Source organism: Polypterus senegalus, chromosome 7, assembly GCF_016835505.1.
Source record: "Polypterus senegalus isolate Bchr_013 chromosome 7, ASM1683550v1, whole genome shotgun sequence".
Classification (NCBI taxonomy): domain Eukaryota; kingdom Metazoa; phylum Chordata; class Cladistia; order Polypteriformes; family Polypteridae; genus Polypterus; species Polypterus senegalus.
Window position 1 is genome coordinate 168,842,998 of NC_053160.1, and position 20,206 is coordinate 168,863,203.

The 20,206-nt window shown below is 38.2% G+C and overlaps 1 protein-coding gene across 1 annotated transcript in view; it reads right to left on the reverse strand.

Annotated features, from left to right (window-relative positions):
• gldc (glycine dehydrogenase (decarboxylating)) overlaps nucleotides 1-20,206 on the reverse strand; it is a 73,485-nt gene that overhangs the window by 45,813 nt on the left and 7,466 nt on the right. The gene's annotated exons all lie outside the window — the stretch shown is intronic.

The following is a 20,206-nucleotide window of genomic DNA, read 5'->3' on the forward strand; positions in this document are numbered from 1 at the left end:
ACTGTGGTCAATGTATAGATTACATGTTAGAAACACTATGGATACTCTGGTACGGTATGTTTACATTTCCAATTAGACAGTAATTGTCAACTTCCTTTTTCACTGATACATGCCATGAGATGGTGGATGATACGCAGCCTCCTGTGTGCTTCTTCTGGCGTCATTAGACAGATTTGTTGAGTAATGAAATCTGTATCTCCTGTGGCTCTTCGTTATGAACTCTCTTAATGGCAGTGCTTTTTGAGCTCCTATTGATGGGATGTGACATTGCTGACATCAAATGTACTGTATATTTTGCTATTCATATTATTATGAATATAGCAGTTTATTGTAACCAGAAGCTTACTCTCTGTTGGATCAAATTAATAAGAGCTCCATGGCCCTTTGTAGTTCAAAACTGTTGCCCTTATTTTGAGTGTGTTAGATTGGCTTAAAAGTGAGACACTCGGGGGCCATCTAATTGTTCCCACCATTTCTGGTTATCTCCTGACACAGCGAGACTATATGTAGCCTAGTAAGTAGACTACTGTGTGTATGCAAAAATGCTGGAATTTTCCTCTTGTGCAGTATTTGGTGACTTATAACTAAATATGTTAGATCTGTATCCTGGCATACATGCTGCACATTTCACCTTAATCCAGAGCAGATGAATGTTTATCCATGCTCTGTAGTTATTATAATTAGTATTTAATTTCCCTTGGAATCATGTTTTCTTTATATACAGTAGTTACTCTCATTCTAATCGTTTTTGTTGGTCTTTGTGCAAGCCATACAAAGTAAACCCTGTAGGCCAGTTTGAAATGGTTTACTCATACTTGTACTCCTTGGTCTCAGTAATAACTTGCACTGGTGATTTTGATGTTTTTGTGTAAATGCTTCAATTTTGCATTAAAGAAGACCTGGTGTAAAAGACTTTTAAAGGCACATTTTTGAAGTATGCAAAATAATGTGTACTACTTATTGTCAGACAAAATTCCAGAAAATATCGAGATACAATTTTTTTTGTCGATATTAGGCTGTACATAAGGTTATAACCTATTAAATATTCATACAGAGCAAGCATTCACTTTAAACTCAATTTATTAATTAGGTATATCCCATATGTGTCTTTTGACATCTGAACAGTTGCTCCTTTTTGTTTCAATAGTAGTGTAATTCTGTTTTTGTAATATTTACCAGTGGCTGGATTGTAAAGAGATGAGATTGTGAAGCATTTTGGAGTACTAGTGTGAAAGGGGTTTGAGAGCCCAATTAAATATTAGGTTAAGCTGGGCAGACTTTAATATCCCAGAGAGAAATGTATTTGCAGCAGGAAAGTACAAAACATAAGGTACTGTTACACAAATACAACAAATTAAGCAAAGATACAATAACTGAAAAACAGTGTTATCATAAGTACACACACTTAAAAGATCTTTTACAAAGATTAATTATCTTTTACAGTAAATAAAATAATTCAGCATTTAGCAGCATCCCTACATGTAACTTATTTTAAAATGCTTATAGCTATAGGAAAAAGAATTCTTAAATCTGGCAAATGGCAACTGGTGAAATTTAGATTGCAAACACAATTACTGTTTGATTTTTGATGTAATAAAATAAGAGTGATTATTCAGGCAAGTACCGGCTTTGAACTTTCAGTCCCTTTTCTCTATAAGTGTATATTTCTATATAAAATGTTGGTGCAAGTACACTGGATAAACACAAAAATAACCTCACATCAATAATGTACTGTAGGTAATATGATCTAAGGTAAGTGTTACTGATACAGCTCCATCTCTGGGCATTTGCAAAAGGGAACATTTGATCCATGCAACATTCATCAGCTTATTGACAGATAAAGTCTGCATTTTTAAATTTTACATTATTCCTTTTTAACAAGATGAGATATGGCAGAAGAGAGAGATAAATAAGACAGACACAGAGAAAGCAGAAATAGGAAAAAAACAGAATGGCATCCTAATGGTAAACATTAAAACACATACTGCAGATTTGAAAGCAAACTTTAAACATTTAAGCATCAACCAACTGTATTAGTATAAAGCATGGAATAACTAGCTGAGCTTTCCAGTCATCCTAGCAGGCATTCCAAAGCATGTACCCATACTGCCTATTTTGAGCAGCTGTGATTTGACATGAAGTTTAGAATTCTGTGTAAAGATCTACAAAGAATTGCCAGATTTCTTGGATGTTAACATCCCTAACTGCAAGTGATCCTACAATTAACTAATATGATTTTTTATCACTTGATAGCACAACAATAATATAGCCTCTTCAATTTACAAAACTGTTTATTAAACAGATATGAACAATTTTGCAGGGCTACTAAGCTTAGCTAATGAGACAGACAACATATGGCCCGTTTACTGATGACTGCATATTTAGTTTAATTTTTCTTGCCAGTGGGAAGATATTTGACCTGTAACAATTTTACTTGCTCCAAGCTTTCTCATTTTGAACCAGTTAATGGATAACATACAGTACAAAATAACAAAGACAAAAAGGAGATGGGGAGTTGAAGGTGCTGTATCTGGCAAAAAAAATGAATCAATTTTAATCAAATTGGGGAAAAAAAATCTTGCTCAAATAAAAATGAATTTCTTATATTACCCAAATACATTTATATACATGCCAATTTACATTTTGCTGCTAAACATGGAGAATGCTTACAATACCCACACACTCATGCAGAGATAACAAAGGAGAGGCAAGACAGTGTAAAAAAGAAATGACTTAAAAATCACTATGGAAACAAAACTTTGCCCTCTTACTACAGAGGATGGCAGGCATACTTGCCCAGTTATAAAAAGCACTACTGTAGCCAGTCTTCAGCATTGCTCTCATACTTTGTCCATCTCTACCCTCCGCTCCAGTATCAAGGTTTAAATGTTGATATTTATACCTGGGGTCACAGGGTTCATGTACGTTCCTGAATAAACCACATTGTGTTGCCATTACTTTGTTACCTGTGCATGACCTTGCAGTTGTGTAATCTCAAACTTGGCAGTAAAATGTAAATTGGCATGTACAGAACTGCTGTCTCAACTATATCTAGATAAACTTATTCTATATAATAAAAACACTTGCTTTATAACAATCTGATATATTGACAAGTTGTAAAGTAATCTATACTAAACCAAACAATCAATAATTTTGTTTCCCATGAAAGCATTAGGCCATCTTTAAAAAAACACCATAGGCAAGGTTCTATGTTGGTTCACAGGCACTTGCATTTTTTAACAGCTGTTAGTTTTCAAGCTTTGAATCCAGCCACAGGGGATGCACAAACCAATGTGTTTCTTCGTGGTAGTCCCAAGCCCGGATAAATGGGGAGGGTTATGTCAGGAAGGGCATCCAGTGTAACATTTTGCCAAATCAATATGTGGACAACAATACAAATTTCCATACCAGATCTGTGGAGCCCCGGGTTAACAACAACCGCCACCAGTACTGTTAGCCAACAGGGTGCTGGTGGAAATTGGGCTAGTGTTGGCCGAAGAAGAAGACGGAGAAGAAGAGGGCAGAAGACGTGTCTGGAGGCAGGAGGAGAGGAGGAAAGTAAATAGAGTGGAACTGAGAGTAAGAACTTTGAATATTGGCAGTATGCCTGGTGAGGGGAGAGAGTTAGTAGATATGATGGAGAGAAGGAAGGTTGATACTGTATATTGTGCGTTCAAGAGACTAAATGGGAGGGGAGTAAGGTCAGGTGGATTGGAGGTGGATCCAAATTGTTCTATCATAGTGTGGATGGGTGGAGAACTGGGGAAGGGGGTTATTCTGAAGGAATAGTATGTCAAGAGTGTTTTGGAGGTGAAAAGAGTGTCAAGCAGAGTAATGATTATGAAGCTGGAAATTGGAGGTGTGATGATGAATGTTGTTAGTGCATATGCACCGCAAGTTGGGTGTGCAATGGGTGAGAAAGAAGATTTTTGGAGTGAGTTGGATGAAGTGATAAACAGTGTACCCAAGGGACAGAAAGTGGTGATTGGAGCGGATTTCAATGGACATGTTGGTGAAGGGAACAGAGGAGATGAGGAGGTGATGGGTAGGTATGGTGTCAAGGAGAGGAATGAAGAAGGTCAGAGGATAGTGGATTTTGCCAAAAGGATGGACATGGCTGTGGTGAATACATGTTTTAAGAAGGTGGGAGGAACATAGGGTTATGTACAAGAGTGGAGGAAGATGCACACAGGTGGATTACATCCTATGCAGAAGAGTTGATCTGAAGGAGATTGAAGACTGCAAAGTGGTGGCAGGGAAAGTGTAGTTAAGCAGCATAGGATGGTGGTCTGTAGGATGACGTTGGAGATCAAGAAGAGGAAGAGAGTGAGGGCAGAGCCAAGGATCAAATGGTGGAAGTTGAAAAAGGAAGACTGTAAGGTTGACAGGCACTGGGTGGCAGTGAAGAGTTACCAGACAACTGAGAAACTACAGCAGATGTAGTAAGGGTGACAGCAAGAAAGGTGCTTGGCGTGACATATGGAAAGAGGAAGGAGGAAAAGGAAACCTGGTAGTGGAATGAGGAAATACAGGAGAGTATACAGAGGAAGAGGATGGCAAAGAAGAAGTGGGATAGTCGTGGAGATGCAGAAAGTAGACAAGATTACAAGGAGATAAGGTGCAAGGTGAAGAGAGAGGTGGCAAAGGCTAAAAAAAAGGCATATTATGAGTTGTATGAGAGGTTGGACGCTAAGGAGGGAGAAAAGGACCTGTACCGATTGGCTAGACAGAGGGACCAAGCTGGGAAAGATGTGCAGCAGGTTAGGGTAATAAAGGATAAAGATGGAAACGTACTCACAAGCAAGGAGAGTGTGTTGAGCAGATGGAAGGAGTACTTTAAGAGGCTGATGAATGAAGAGAACAAGAGAGAGAAGAGGTTGGATGATGTGGAGATAGTGAATCAGGAAGTGCAACAGATTAGCAAGGAGGAAGGAAGGACAGCTATGAAGAATGGAAGGGCCATTGTTCCAGATGACATACCTGTAGAAGCATGGAGGTGTTTAGGAGAGATGGCAGTAGAGTTTTTAACCAGATTGTTTAATGAAATCTTGGAAAGTGAGAGGATGCCTGAGGAGTGAAGAAGAAGTGTACTGGTGCCGATATTTAAGAATAAGGGGGATGTGCAGGACTGCAGTAACTACAGGGGAATAAAATTGATGAGCCACAGCATGAAGTTATGGAAAAGAGTAGTGGAAGCTAGATTAAGAAGTGAGGTGATGATTAGTGAGCAGCAGTATGGTTTCATGCCAAGAAAGAGCACCAGAGATGCAATGTTTGCTCTGAGGATGTTGATGGAGAAGTTTAGGGAAGGCCAGAAGGAGTTGCATTGCGTCTTTGTGGACCTGGAGAAAGCATATGACAGGGTGCCTCAAGAGGAGCTGTGGTATTATATGAGGAAGTCGGGTGTGGCAGAGAAGTACGTAAGAGTTGTACAAGATATTTACGAGGGAAGTGTGACAGTGGTGAGGTCTGTGGTAGGAGTGACAGATGCATTCAAGTTGGAGGTGGGATTACATCAGGGATCGACTCTGAGCCCTTTCTTATTTGCAACGGTGATGGACAGGTTGACAGACGAGATTAAACAGGAGTCTCCGTGGACCATGATGTTTGCTGATGACTGAGGGGACTGGGTGGTCTCTTGGTCTGGAATCCCTACAGATTTTATTTTTTTTCTCCAGCTTTGGAGTTTTTTTTGTTTTTCTGTCCACCCTGGCCATCGGACCTTACTTATTCTATGTTAATTAATGTTGACTTATGTTTATTTTTTATGTCTTCTATTTTTCTATTCTTCATTGTGTAAAGCACTTTGAGCTACATTTTTTTGTATGAAAATGTGCTATATAAATAAATGTTGATTGATTGATTGATTGATTGACATTGTGATCTGTAGAAATAATAGGGAACAGGTTGAGGAGACCCTGGAGAGGTGGAGATATGCTCTAGAGAGGATAGGAATGAAGGTCAGTAGGAACAAAACAGAATACATGTGTGTAAATGAGAGGGAGGTCAGTGGAATGGTGAGGATGCAGGGAGTAGAGCTGGCGAAGGTGGATGAGATTAAATACTTGGGATCAGGAGTACAGAGTAATGGGCAGTGTGGAAGAGAGCTGAAAAAGAGAGTGCAGGCTGGGTGTAATGGGTGGAGAAGAGCGTCAGGAGTAATTTGTGACTGACAGGTATCAGCAAGAGTGAAAGGGAAGGGTTAGGGTTAGGGTTACAGATACAGATAAAGGGATGAATCATTTCCAGGTAAGCACAAATTCTTTTATAGTAACAATAACAACAAAGTAATTAAACAATACATTATGTTTTTGTTACCACTTATGGTGTCTCGCCTACCCACTCAGATTTCACATGAATTCCTGTTTGCTGTGTGGCTGCTTTTTTTAAGGAGTAGCACATTTATTCGTGAAAATTAAAAAAGAAAGGTGAAATAGAGAGTGCAGGCAGGGTGGAGTGAGTGGAGAAGAGTGATTTGTGATAGAGTAATATCAGCAAGAGTGAAAGGGAAGGTCTACAGGCTGGTAGTGAGACCAGCTATGTTATATGGGTTGGAGACGGTGGCACTGATCAGAATGCAGGAGACAGAGCTGGAGGTGGCAGAGTTAAAGATGCTAAGATTTACATTGGGTGTGACAAGGATGGATAGGATTAGAAATAAGTACATTAGAGGGTCAGCTCAAGTTGGACGGTTGGGAGGCAAAGTCAGAGAGGCGAGATTGCATTGGTTTGGAAATGTGCAGAGGAGAGATGCTGGGTATATTGGGAGAAGGATGCCAAGGATAGAGCTGGCAGGGAAGAGGAAAAGAGGAAGGCCTAAGTGAAGGTTTATGGATGTGGTGAGAGAGGACATGCAGGTGATGGGGGTAACAGAACAAGATGCAGAGGACAGAAAGATATGGAAAAAGATGATCCACTATGGCAACCCTTAATGGGAGCAGCTGAAAGAAGTAGAAGAAGTTTTCAAGCTTTAACCAATCAGGTAAGAATATATATTTTTCTATACAATTATGTAAGTGGACTAGCAGACACATAATTTTGAGTCTATCTTCCGCTCCTCCCTATATACAGGGAAATGCCTGAAATAATGACTAACATTTTTGTTTCTGGAAACATAAATGCATTTCTCTCTTTCTGTATCCACCTACCATAATCAGCTGGAGAGTGGCCTATTAGTAACAATTAATGGCTCTATAAACATAAGAAAACTGGGCTTATAGCTGTCTATGCTACGCAATAATTATTGGTATTGATTATTCTAATCTCTAATTATAGTTCCTGTGTACATAACTACTGACCAGAACCATTCACTAATAGAGTAGTTTACCAATGTCTGTAAAGTCATTGTGGGTTAATGGTAATATGTGTTCTAGATCTACCAATTTCATGAGATTCCATATTCATATTGGTGTAACATGAATGTCAAATATTAAGAATATAGCAATCAGAGGTATGTTTTAGTAGTCCTTGCTATCTATGAGAAATGTGCATGGTCTTTCCATGTTCACATTAAGAAGAAAAGTGATGCATTGCACATTCAGTTTTGTACTAATGGAATCTCCTTTTTGTGTTATTGCAGAAATCACAATCTATACACAATCTCACACTTGCCGTCTCACTTCCATTAGGCCAATTAAAACTACAATATCTAAATGTCCTAAATGCTTTCCCAAGCAATATTTTACCATTTGGGCAGCACAGTGGCACAGAGGCAGCACTGCTGCCTTGCAAAAAGGAGACCAGGGTTCCTATCCTGGGGTCACTCAGTACAGAGAGTGCATGTTCTACCCGTGTCTGTGTGGGTTGTCTCCCGCAGTCCAAAGACATTCAGGTTAGATGGACTGGCGATGCTAAATTGGCTCTATTAGATGTGTGTGTGTTTATGTTCACCCTACGATGGACTGATGGCCTGTCCAGGGGATTATTCCTGCCTTGCGCCCTGTTTTTGCTGGGATAGGCTCCAGCCCCACCGTGACCCTGCTCAGCAATAAGTGGGTCAGAAAATTGTATAGTATTTTACAATCTAAAAAAAAAACCACACATGCAATCTGCCATACTAATTGGTATACCAAATGGTCCGAGTACATCTGAATGGTCTAAATGTAGAATACTGTCTGTAATATAAAAAGGGATGTAGTGCTTATTTTACTTAATGTCTGAATTATTCTTAGTGATGCACCCCCAAACATTTGAAATCTCATCATTTTGTCAGTTACTTTCCTAAACAAAAAAATGTTAAAATAATTTTCCTTTAATTGTTTTTTATTAGCTCATGTGATTGACACCAACAGAACTCACAAATAATACAATTCTAGATATTTGTGTACATTAACTAATGGTGCAGTGATTACATGGAGTGCAATACTGTAAAACTGATAATTATGCTTTGCAATGTACTTAGATTGAGATTGAATGGTTTCTTTTTTTCTTTGACTTCTATGTCTGGCAGCACTGCAATGTCTGGAGGGGACAGAATCTACAGTGATCTGGATGGAATACTAGAACTACTGCATGTAAATCCATCCAATTTAAAACATTTTCTTTTTTTTAAGGAAATTAATTATTCATTGGTATCATAATTAAGTACAAAACCCTCAACTGGTACAATAACACAATTTGATGCGTAAACTCCAGTCTCTCAACATTAGTTTTTAATTATCTATTAAGCTCTAACGAAGTCCCAGGTCTTTATTTTGCCATACCCTGTCTCAAGCCTTATGGGAATAAATCTGCAATGTTTTGATTTTAGAATGATATGAAGCTAAATGACTTAAGACTCTACTTCTGACATGATAAATAAATAAAACAACAACAAGCTGCTTTTTTATATTGTATACACCATTCATTCCCACAATACCAATCCAATGAATCACACACTTTTGTTATAATTTAAATTTCTTACTTTTGTTAAACAGACATTTTTATATTACTATTAAGAATATTTCCTTAATGAAAGTGATACATGAACATTTGTTTTGATGCTGTGAATTGAGTGTTAAATACAGAGCACATCTCTCACTTGTTCTGATCAGACTAGTTTGAACTGGAAGAGACCAGGATTGCACAAAAGTCTGTTTTCCGCTGCAGTAGCTGCATGAAAGTGAACTACAGAGCACATGTTGAAGCAACTTCCTACATAAGCCCAGGAGAGGGCCAGTGCTGTCTACAGAATGACATTTCTCTTCAGCTGTAAACAAGAGCAAATCATATACCACACGCTCTTCTTCTGAAATAGTTAGCTTCCAAAAATAGGAATGACGGGCAAAAAAAAAAAAAAATCATTTCACAAACTGCATTACAACATCCCAGCCCCCACCCCTTCTCAGAAGCTTGTCAACACGCAAATCCTGATCAGGCAAACTTTCCTGTGCTGAATAAGCGGACACACAGGCTGACCTTGTTCATTTTCACAGCTCAGCTTCTTGCATAATACAGCTGGTCAGAGACAGCAGCTTGACTGTCCAAAGTTCACAGCTCTGTTGCTGAAGCAACTTAAAAAATTTCAATAGAAGATGCCAAATTCTGAAAACAGAGGTCTGAGTGGGAAACCCCAGTCTCCAACCCCCACTCCATTTGTGATAACAGGCTATTTGCTGTCAACAGGCACATTCACTCATGTTTAAACAGCACTGGAGACAAAAGTGGCCTCTGCTTTTTTGTAACAAATTGACACAAACACACACAAATTCAACTTCTGCCTTTGGGTTGATCTGTAATGTCATCTCTACTGTTGCTAAAGTGCCTATACAGGATTTCTTCATATTATATTAAGACAACAATTCCTGTAATAAACAAAGCTAATCTTTCCAATATTATTTTCTTCATGCTAGTGCTTTTTAACCTGTTTCTATATAGGATCTGAATAAAATCAGTAAATAAACAAGGCCATCAGGATACCTACAAAGTTTTTTGTAAAAAACTGCAGACAGCAGTAAATTAGAAAGATTAGATGAAAATGTAAATGCCACAAAATCCCTAGAGAGCGAGTTCAAGAAATTTCAGAATTGGCTAATATGGGACTGCAGTTTGAATATAAATAATAGAAATCGTGGGTAGGCCGCCTCGCATGTTAGGAGACCCGGGTTCGCTTCCCGGGTACTCCCTGCGTGGAGTTTGCATGTTCTCCCCGTGTCTGCGTAGGTTTCCTCCAGGCGCTCCGGTTTCCTCCCACAGTCCAAAGACATGAAGGTTAGGTGGATTGGCGATTCTATATTGTCCCTAGTGTGTGCTTAGTGTGTGGATGTGCCCTGTGGTGGGCTGGCGCCCTGCCCGGGATTTGTTTCCTGCCTTGCGCCCTTTGTTGGCTGGGATTGGCTCCAGCAGACCCCCGTGACCCTGTAGTTAGGATATAGCAGGTTGGATAATGGATGGATGGATTATCTAATAAAGTGGTATTTCTAACAGTTGGTCACACATGTTAGATATGGAGACTCAATTAATTTTTCACTATGAGCTGTCAAACAATCAGAGAAGTAACATGGATACATGATAGGAAAGAAAGGGGTATTTGCTTTAGTGGCCACTTGTTAAACAGAGATGGCTAGATGATAAAATAAACATAATTTCTGTGCAGCCAAAACAGTTTAAGAATCATCACACTTTAACGGTATTCTTCATCTCTTCCACCTGCCTCCCTTTATTTGTATATATGTGCATGGGCAAGTGGAATATAACGTGCAACAATAAAACTTACACATTTATTATCATATTTAAAAAAAAAAAGATTTAGCCAATTAATTTATTGACAAAAAGAGGTGCTGAAGAGGCCATCAAGGGGTACCTACCCTGTGGTCTGTGTGTGTATCCCAGTGCAGTGATGAGAACAGTGTGCTGTAAAAATTGGTGCCACCCTTCAAATTGGACATAAAACTGTGGTAAATACCCTCTGTGGTATAAAAGATCTTGTTTCCCGGAAGTCCTGGCTAAATTGCCCATCACAGCCTGGACTTTCTGGCCCCCTAATTATCCCCTATCCTTTACTGAAAAATTCACTCTCTCATATCTTCATCACCTAATAGTTAATGTGTAGCAAACGTACTGGTGCAAGACTACCTGCCTCTTCCAAGTGGATGCTGCACATTGGTGGTAGACGAAGAGGTTCCACACTGTCTATGTAAAGTGATTTGAGAAGTTTAGAAGATTGCTATATAAATGTAATTCATTCATATCAGCCTAACTGTAGGTTTATGGAATGTGAGGGACAACAAGGTCCACAAAAAAAGACCACATTAAAAATGGGAAAATACTCAATCTGCACATAGAAAGTACTAGCACTGGGAGACATTATCCAAGCTCAGCAACAAGGAATCATACTGTTCTTCCCAATCTTTCTCTATTTTTTCCTCATGACCAGAATAAAAGATAATGTATTTCTCTCAATAAAGGTAAGTATAATGTACCAACACAGACAAAACATTAACTCATGTAGCACATGGTCATTAAATTAACAACAATATAGTGAATACAAAAAAACAAACCACACTTTAAATTTTATACCAGTCTTTGATGCAGCTTGTCCTAATTATCACAGCATTTCAAAAGACAGCCCTGAGAATTAATTATTACTGCCACGCACTGTTCCTAGTTTGGTTACTCTAACCTTATCAAATTCTTATCAGGAAATGCTAAAGTCTGTTGGCAATATTTCCATAGTGTCCCCTGGTGTACAGTGCTAGGAACCAATTTTTATCCTTTTTAATATGCTGATATTAATATATGTATTCTTGTAACACAATATTAATTCACTATTCATGGGCAGAAGAAATTAATATATCATAATCTAATATTTATCAATGCAGAGACGGTACTTCAATTATGCCAAAAACTGAACCATTATAGTGATGTGATATAGTGGAGTGAAAATTATTTTTAAATTTTGATAAACAGGAGGTAGGTGGTAATTCTGCAAAAGAAAAGACAAAGGGGGCAGCTCTTTTCTGAAATAGTTGAGATTTAGTTTACCTGAATGCACATAAAACTTGTCATTCTTATTTAAACTTCAGCTTTTCCATTTCCAGATAATCTAAAACCTGATTTTTACAGCTTTGAAATACTTATCAATTAAAGCTTTTAATATATAGGATGCAGTAAATTTGGTTAGTTTATTTGAACTATGCAAAACCAACTACTATAAGCTTGTCAAACTGTTCAGATTAGGGGTTTACTAATTGTCAGGTAATCTATATTGGCTCCTTGCTGCTACAGTTTGGAACTACAAAGACTGACCTCATAACTACAGATCTTATACTACTATACAGGCATCCAGTTTAGAACCTTTTTAAATATTATTTGTAATGTATAAATGTGGTAAATCACTTCACTTTACCTTATTGAATTTACTAATTCCCATACTTCAGGGCATACACTACCAATGTACAGTAAATCTTACTAAAATCCACATGCTTAATAAAACTTTGCCTCTCAATTGGGTTGCATGTTTCTCAATGTAATGTTACATGTAATAAAACAAATGTGGATGGTAGACATTTAGGGTAGGTGAGCTCCCAACTCTGAAAAGAACATCCACCAATAATAGTTATGCGTACTTGTTGACAACATTTAAATTAGATCTGAAAAACCATCACATTACAGGGTTATTTTGTTAGCGCCACAAATCAAGATGGCAAGAAATTAGACGGTTTAATATGAAGATTATTATGAAGTCATCATTCACTGGCATTGAGGCTTCCTATAGTTTAGCAGATAATCAGAATGTTTAATTTAATGGTTAATTTTCCAAACTGTGCCAACAATTTGGTGGTAAATTACCAATTTTTTTTCATTAAGTATTGATATTTCAGCAGGTGAATAGTGCTATTAAAGGGTTAGGGAAATTGTATTTCAATAAGGTGAACATGTTGGGCATTCCCAAAATATGTGAAGCAGATGCCTATCAAAAGCATTTGTTATTAGTGTCTTCCCCTAGGTGCAGTATGTATAATGTAAGGAGGGAGAAAGGTGTGTAATGTACAGTTCTGAGATGAATTAGGTCATGCTTCACACAAATTGATTAAAAGTAAATTTTATGTATAACTGATTTGTGCTCATTTAAGATAATTGGATCCTTATATTCCCAACAATGTCTACAATTAAGTCGATCTACAGTACATCTCTGCTAAATAGTACAATTTCTGCAGTAGATATTGAGGAAATATTAGGAAAGACAGCCAGGTTTCTCCTAGCACTGTATGTAATAAAGAAATGTATTAATAGGAGGATTAATTTGGGACACACTTGCTTAAATGATGTAAACATATTGTCATACAAAAATCCCCAAAGGTCCCAATATCAAGCACCTTTCCTGTGCTATAAAACTGTGGAGATCTGGGATTGTCACAATAACATCTTAGCCTTAAAATGTCTCCTGCATTGGTGCCATATTCTTAATGAGTGCTGAACTACATCTGCTTACTTGTTAGTAATTACTGTTAACTGGCATACACCACAAAGCATAAAGAGAAGGGATTGAGCAAGATTTCTTTACCATGGTTAAAGACAAAACAACATCTTTTTTTTACACATTCCTTTCATACTTAATACATATACAGTATTTGCAACTTAGTTCTAGAGATAGAAAAAAAAAAATCCGTAACACCACACTCACTGTGGTTAACATCCCTGAAAAACTGATTTTTTAAAAATGGAGTCAATCATTGTGACTGGCTGTTACTTAGTCTTTCCATTCAATTTCTCTGCTCTGTTCCCTGCAGTAGCACTTGGCAGCACTGCTCTTTTGATCAAAATGTCCCTCCGGACCTTGGAAATGAATCTTAAAAAATATTCCACCAAGATGATCAACATCTGTCTTTACCATTAATGCCAAGAGATGCTGAAAGATGTATGCACAAGGTGGCCAAGAGCTGATGAAGTTTGTTTCTCTTTTAAATTTAGTTTTTCTCTTATTTCCCTTAATATACTTATTGTGTTCCACATATTTAGTCACTGAACCTAATTCAAATCAGAGGCACACAGAACTCTATTTCTATTGACATATTTTTTACTTTAACTATAATATACTTTAAACTTCAGTCCCCTCGAAAAGTATTAGAACAGCAAGGCCAATTTGTTTGCCGTGCACTGAAGACATTTTTATGTGAGATTAAACGATGAATATTTGAAAAGTGAGAAGAGTTTCAGCTTTTATTCCCTGGTACTTGCATCTAGATATGTTAAACAACATAGAACATAGCATATTTTGTATCAGAACACCCAGTTTTTCAAATGAGCAAAAGTTTTCAACGTGATAAGCCGACAGGTGTGTCATATAAGACTGGTTCTTTAATCAATAAGTAGCCCTGGATATCTACTCTCAGTTTAAGCTTTGGCTTTCACCTGTGAAGACAGGATTTGTAGTTAAGAAGGGTAGACCAACATGAAGACCAGAAAGCTGTCAAATCTCTCTTCTCATATTCATCTTTAAATCTCACACAAAAATATCTTCAGTGCACGGCAAAAAAAAAAAAAAAAAGGCCTTGCTATTCCAGTACTTTTGGAGTGGCTGGGTATACTCTACTCTGAGCATGTAAATGAAAGGAAATAGTATATTAGAAAATATTCAAATGTACTCTAGTTTACTCTCATCCTTGGCTTACCACAAAAGGTGCATGATCATAATTTTACTTGCAAAAATACTGCTTTGCAAAATTGTAACACAAAAAACTAAAAACAAAATACTAAAAGAAGCAGCAGTCAGGTAAACTGAAACAGAAATCATTTATAACATTTCAGTATCTATACATTAGCCAAATTCCTAAGCGATATATAAACACTTATCATTACTCCTTATAATGCCTTGACCCCCCATAAATAAAAGGTGAAGAAATAAAACTTCCCTGGTAATCTTATCAAATTAAAAAGAACACACAGCATAAGAGAGTAGTGTCTGAAATATTCACACTTGCTTTTTCTGTTATGAATCCAAATACTGCTGCATAACCCCAAGAACAAAATGTATCTAAAAATGAAAAAAGCCATCTTTTAAATTCATTATCGTCCTCTGACCCTGCTGTATTACATGAATATTTTTTAAAATTGCCAAAGCTCCCAACCAGGAACAGTTTTGACCATGCACACGTGTGAAGGAACAAGTTCCCCTCAACCGTAAAGTGGATTGGTTGTCTAGAAAATGGATGAATGCATAGATCAGGGGTGCCCAAGACGTCGATCACGATCAACCGGTAGATCGGAAAGGTAGTGCAGGTAGATCGCGTTGCATTCAAAAAAAAAAAAAAATGTAAACGTTAGTCGATCATATATCCTCCCTATGGCATTTGCCACTTGATTGACATACAGGGCGGCCAGTCTGAGATCTCTTTTCTTCTAACACACTGGTCATCCCGCACACACGAGCAAACGCGTGAGCTACTGCAAAACTCAGGCTATCTAAGTGATCTAGTTAGCCTTCCAATTTATACTGACTAAAGACTATTGACTTTTTTCTCTTACAATGTCACAATCGAAGTATGTTTGTCTGATCTGTCAACCTATCGTTGCTATTCCAAAGAAGGAAAATGTGTAAAGGCACTTTCGAACTGTTCATAAAAACTACGAAACTGACTTCCTTCCGAAAAGCGATCTGAGAAAGAGAAAGGAGAGGGAACTAAAATCGCAGTTAAATCGGACAGCCGTCATTTTTCACTCATCTGAATTCAAAAGCAAAGGCAGACACACCAAAGCATCGTTCCGGGTGAGTCACTTGATCATTAAACATAAGAAGTTCTTAAAAGATGGAGAGATGATATAAGAGGCTTTCATTGAGGAAGATGGCTAGGGAGAAATTCCTGCTGAGATTTCAAGACCCCTGGCCGGAGAAAAATGAGTTTCTCCTAGTCATTAAACATGCAGAATACAAGCAACTTAATAACAATCAATGGCCGCTAGACTTGGCATTTTTTTCCGATCTGCCCAACATGTTGAATAAGCTTAATTTACAGCTGCAAGGAAAAGAGAACTCCATGGTCAATATGATTAGCTCAGTTAATGCTTTCAAATGAAAAATGCAACATTTGTCCTCAAAGCTGCAGCGCCCCGATTTGGGGAACATCCGAAACCTCGCGTCAGAGCTGGAGACGCAATGGAAGGCGTGTGCGCAACTTGACAGCATACACTACACAGAGCAGATTGAAAGTTGCCTGTCAGACTTTGACAGACGGTTTCAAGACTCAGCTTTACTTGAGCCAATTGCTACATTTAAGTGCTATCCATTTAGGGAAGATGTTGAGGGTGATTCACCCGCATCAAAAATTGCAACACTGTTTCACCTAAAACTCCTCTACAGTGGAGGATGAGATTTTGACACTACAGGATGACATTCAACTGAAGTATGGGGCTCATGGACAGTTTTGGAACTTACTCACAGAGGAAAAGTACCCAAACATGGGGAAAATGTGCTACCTCCTTGACCCCATTATTCGGTTCTACTTATTTATGCAAGTAAGTCTTTTCCCACAAGAAGATTATTAAATCGAAATATTGTAGTGACCATAAATGTATTGAAATGTTATTGTACCCATAAAGGTTATTCAGTTATGCAAGGTACAACATATATTTTATGTATAAAGTATACTCAGTATATATATATATATATATATATATATATATATATATATATATATATAACCTACATTAAAATTATATATATAATTTTAATGTAGGTAGATCATTTCGACCTGGTCATTTTAAAAATAGCTTGCAAGCTGAAAAAGTTGGGCACCCCTGGCATAGATTGATTTGTACCAAGCAACAAAATTGAGAGATTTTGCTCTGTTGTACAAAAGTAACTTGCAGAGTGAGAACTGGAGGCTTTCAACCAACTTCTTCCTTTATTATTCAAACTCAATACATGTCCAATTGTATGTTTTTCACTTTAAGAAATTTAGCAAAGGCTTCTCTGTTAGACACTGGAGAGAAATCACTCTTCTTGGCCCAACTGAAGATTTAATTCCTTTTTCAAATTTTTTGACATCCATTAAATGACCAAAATGTAGTGTTGCTTCCTCACAAAATGTGGAACATTATTTCATTTGTAGCTGCAGTAACATCTGGCTGGAGTTTGCTGCTTATTTTCTGTCTTTTTACAAATGTTTCTTCTCGAGATTCTTGCCGCAATGCAATGTCAAAGCATTAGGAAAGTAGAAAAAACTAAATTGACAGTGAACAAGTTTAGGTATGTGTATAGGTGCACTCTGGAATGGTGCCCCTTTCAGAGCTGAACCCAGTTTTGGGCTTGTTGTTGCTTGTGGACCTTGAACCTAATACTAGAAATAGAATGTTCAAACATGGAAGGGCTGATGACTGGACATGCACAAACATAACTGGTAACAAACACAAAACTAACATCTCTGCTGTCAAATGGATTACCATTTAGAGCTGTATTAGAGATTAGCATTCTTAAAATTCTACACGGTTAAACAATGCAGAAACAGTTAAGGGATGTAAAAATAATCTAAAACTAAAAATCTGAAGGCAAGTTTGACCACCAACAATGCAACCGTGCAGTTAAACATCACAAAAACTCACTTGTTCAAAATGCATCACATCTTTGTTTTCAATTTGGAGACTGGCATCATCCCAACTGACTGGAAAAATGTACTCCCGATCTAGAAAGGGAAGGGTGATCGCCTGGATTGGGGTCGTCCTCAATAGGATCCGTGATCATTTGCTCACCTACCAGCGACCGAAGCAGTCTGGTTTTACGCCTAAGAAGTCTACCATCACCCACATCCTGGCACTGAGGGTTCTCATGAAGCACAAACGTGAATATCGGCAGAGTTTCATTGTAGCCTTTTGTCTATTTTCGTAAAGCGTTCGACTCAGTTGATCAAACTGCCCTTAGGACATCCTGAGACTTTGTGGGATCCCCTCAAGGTTGCTGAATATCATGGCTGGCCTGTATAATGTTACTGTGAGTGCTATGCAGAGTGGAGGCAGAACATATGCGTTTTTCCCAGTTGATTCTGGGGTTCGTCAGGGGTGTGTTCTTGCTCCTACTCTGTTCCATGCTTGTATAGACTGGGTGTTGGGCAAGGTTGTGGGGTATCTGTTTGCAAAGAAAGATTCACTGATCTTGACTTTGCTGACGATGCTGTGATCTTCACAAAGTCCATAGAGGCTCCGATTGACGGCTCTCAAGAGACTGAGTGAGGAGTGTGAGTGTCTGGGCTTGCAAGTGTCCTGGATAAAAACCAAGATCCAAGCATTTAATAAACTCTTGGGCACAGCCATCAGCAGTGTGTCCATCTGCAGAGAAAGTGATGACCTTGTCAAGGGGTTTACTTACCTCGGCAGTGACATTTATGTCTCTGGTGACTCTTCCTATGAAGTCAGTAGATGGATTGGGAGAGCACGGGGGTCATGAGATCACTGGATAGGGGTGTGTGGCTCTCCTGATATCTTTACTAAAGGATAAAGTTCCAAATCTTTGGAGTCCTGGTACTTTGTCTTGCTACATGGTTGTGAGACATGGATGCTATCCAGTGACCTGAGACGAAGACTTTGGTACTGTGTCTCTCTGGAGAATCCTTGGGTTCTGCTGGTTTGACTTTGTATCAAATGAGCAGTTGTTCATAGAGTCCCAAATGAGGCACATTACCTGCATTGTGAGGGAGTGTCAGTTACGGCACTACGGCCATGTGGCGCGATTCCCCGAGGGTGATCCGGCACGTAGGATCCTCATTGTTGAGGACCCGAGTGGCTGAACCAGGCCAAGGGGACGCCCACATAATACCTGGCTGCAGCAGATAGAAGGTCATTTCAGGAGGGTGGGACTGGATTGTATGTCTGCCTGGGGGGTTACTGACCAGGATCCACAGCTGTTTTGTCATGTTGTGGGTGCAGCAACATGCTGTTCTAGTGCATGCCCCCCAACCTCACCTAACCTGATACAAAATGACTATTAATATTTGTTAGTATATAGACCCAAGTACTGTAGATTCCCAAAAATACTGAAGGTATATGTAAGATTTAGTAATTTAACAAATATCCCTAAGGCGTTCCAACATGAGATAGGATGTGTTCAAAGGATTTCAAATACAAAAAACGTGACAGATTTACACCAACTACTATATCAGAAAATCACCCATTTAACGATTGTAGGGGCAAAGACTCCCAATTCTACGTATTCACCACATCATGGATTCATCTGCATGTACTGTTAATGATTAGGAGGGGGCCTATGAAGTTCTCAATTAAATTATCTATCCTACAATAAAAGGATATGACAAAAAAAAAAAAAGGATTACTAAAATGCCAATCCTCCTCATGGCATCCCACATGAAAACAAACCAGAAATCAAAACACCACTTTCTAGCAGGTCAATGCAGTCAGACAGTCATGTATGAATTACCAGTGATCTTGTAGCAAGGCCGAGTTATTCTGCAATATATTTACTATTAAAAAATGTTCTTTAATTCTGGCTGTTCATGCAAATTAAGACTGTCATTGTTCTACATTTCTTTAAGTAGTTACAAGATTTCATCCTGGAGACAAAGTAAAAATTCTGTTAATTTCCTGCTGGCAAATAAACAAATGTAAGTACAACTAGCGGGCCACTTATAAATGTATTGATATAAATGATAATGCGATAATTCAAACTATTTATGCAAGTTACCCCAAAGGTCAAGTGAAAAGACAATTTCCCATTGGAGATTAATATAGTATATCATGAAAGAGAAGTGCTGCTCAAACATTTTCTGGTTGGTGTATTTCAAGACAGACCTTGGCATATTAGCTTTACGAACAAGAAATAACTAGTTTCTTTTCAAAGGTCCTTTTACACTGCACTTTAGCAATTTTAAATGATACAATGGACGCAATGGATTTTCTGAATAATCAGAAGTTCAGTACAGCACATCAAGTGTATGAATTAGTTTCATATTTTTTAGGCATTCTTATTCTTTATCCACATTAATTGTGTCACATTTTAGAACTTTGATGCACAGATGATTATTAAGGAATTTTAAAAAGTTATGTGGTACAGTGCTTTGGGGGGTCTGTGGTGTTGGGGCTGCAGAGATGGGTGGCCGTGGGAAGTTTGATATGGAGGCAAGCTGATTACCTGTTAAAATGCAAGTGAGGCCAGTTCAGCTGTTCCACTGTGGCACTCCGTTAGTCATAATAAGGACACTGTACCAATAGGAGTATAAAAGGGCGCCTAAGGAGAGTGATGAAGAAAGGTCATAAAGGAGAGAGGAAAAAAAAAATCAGAAAG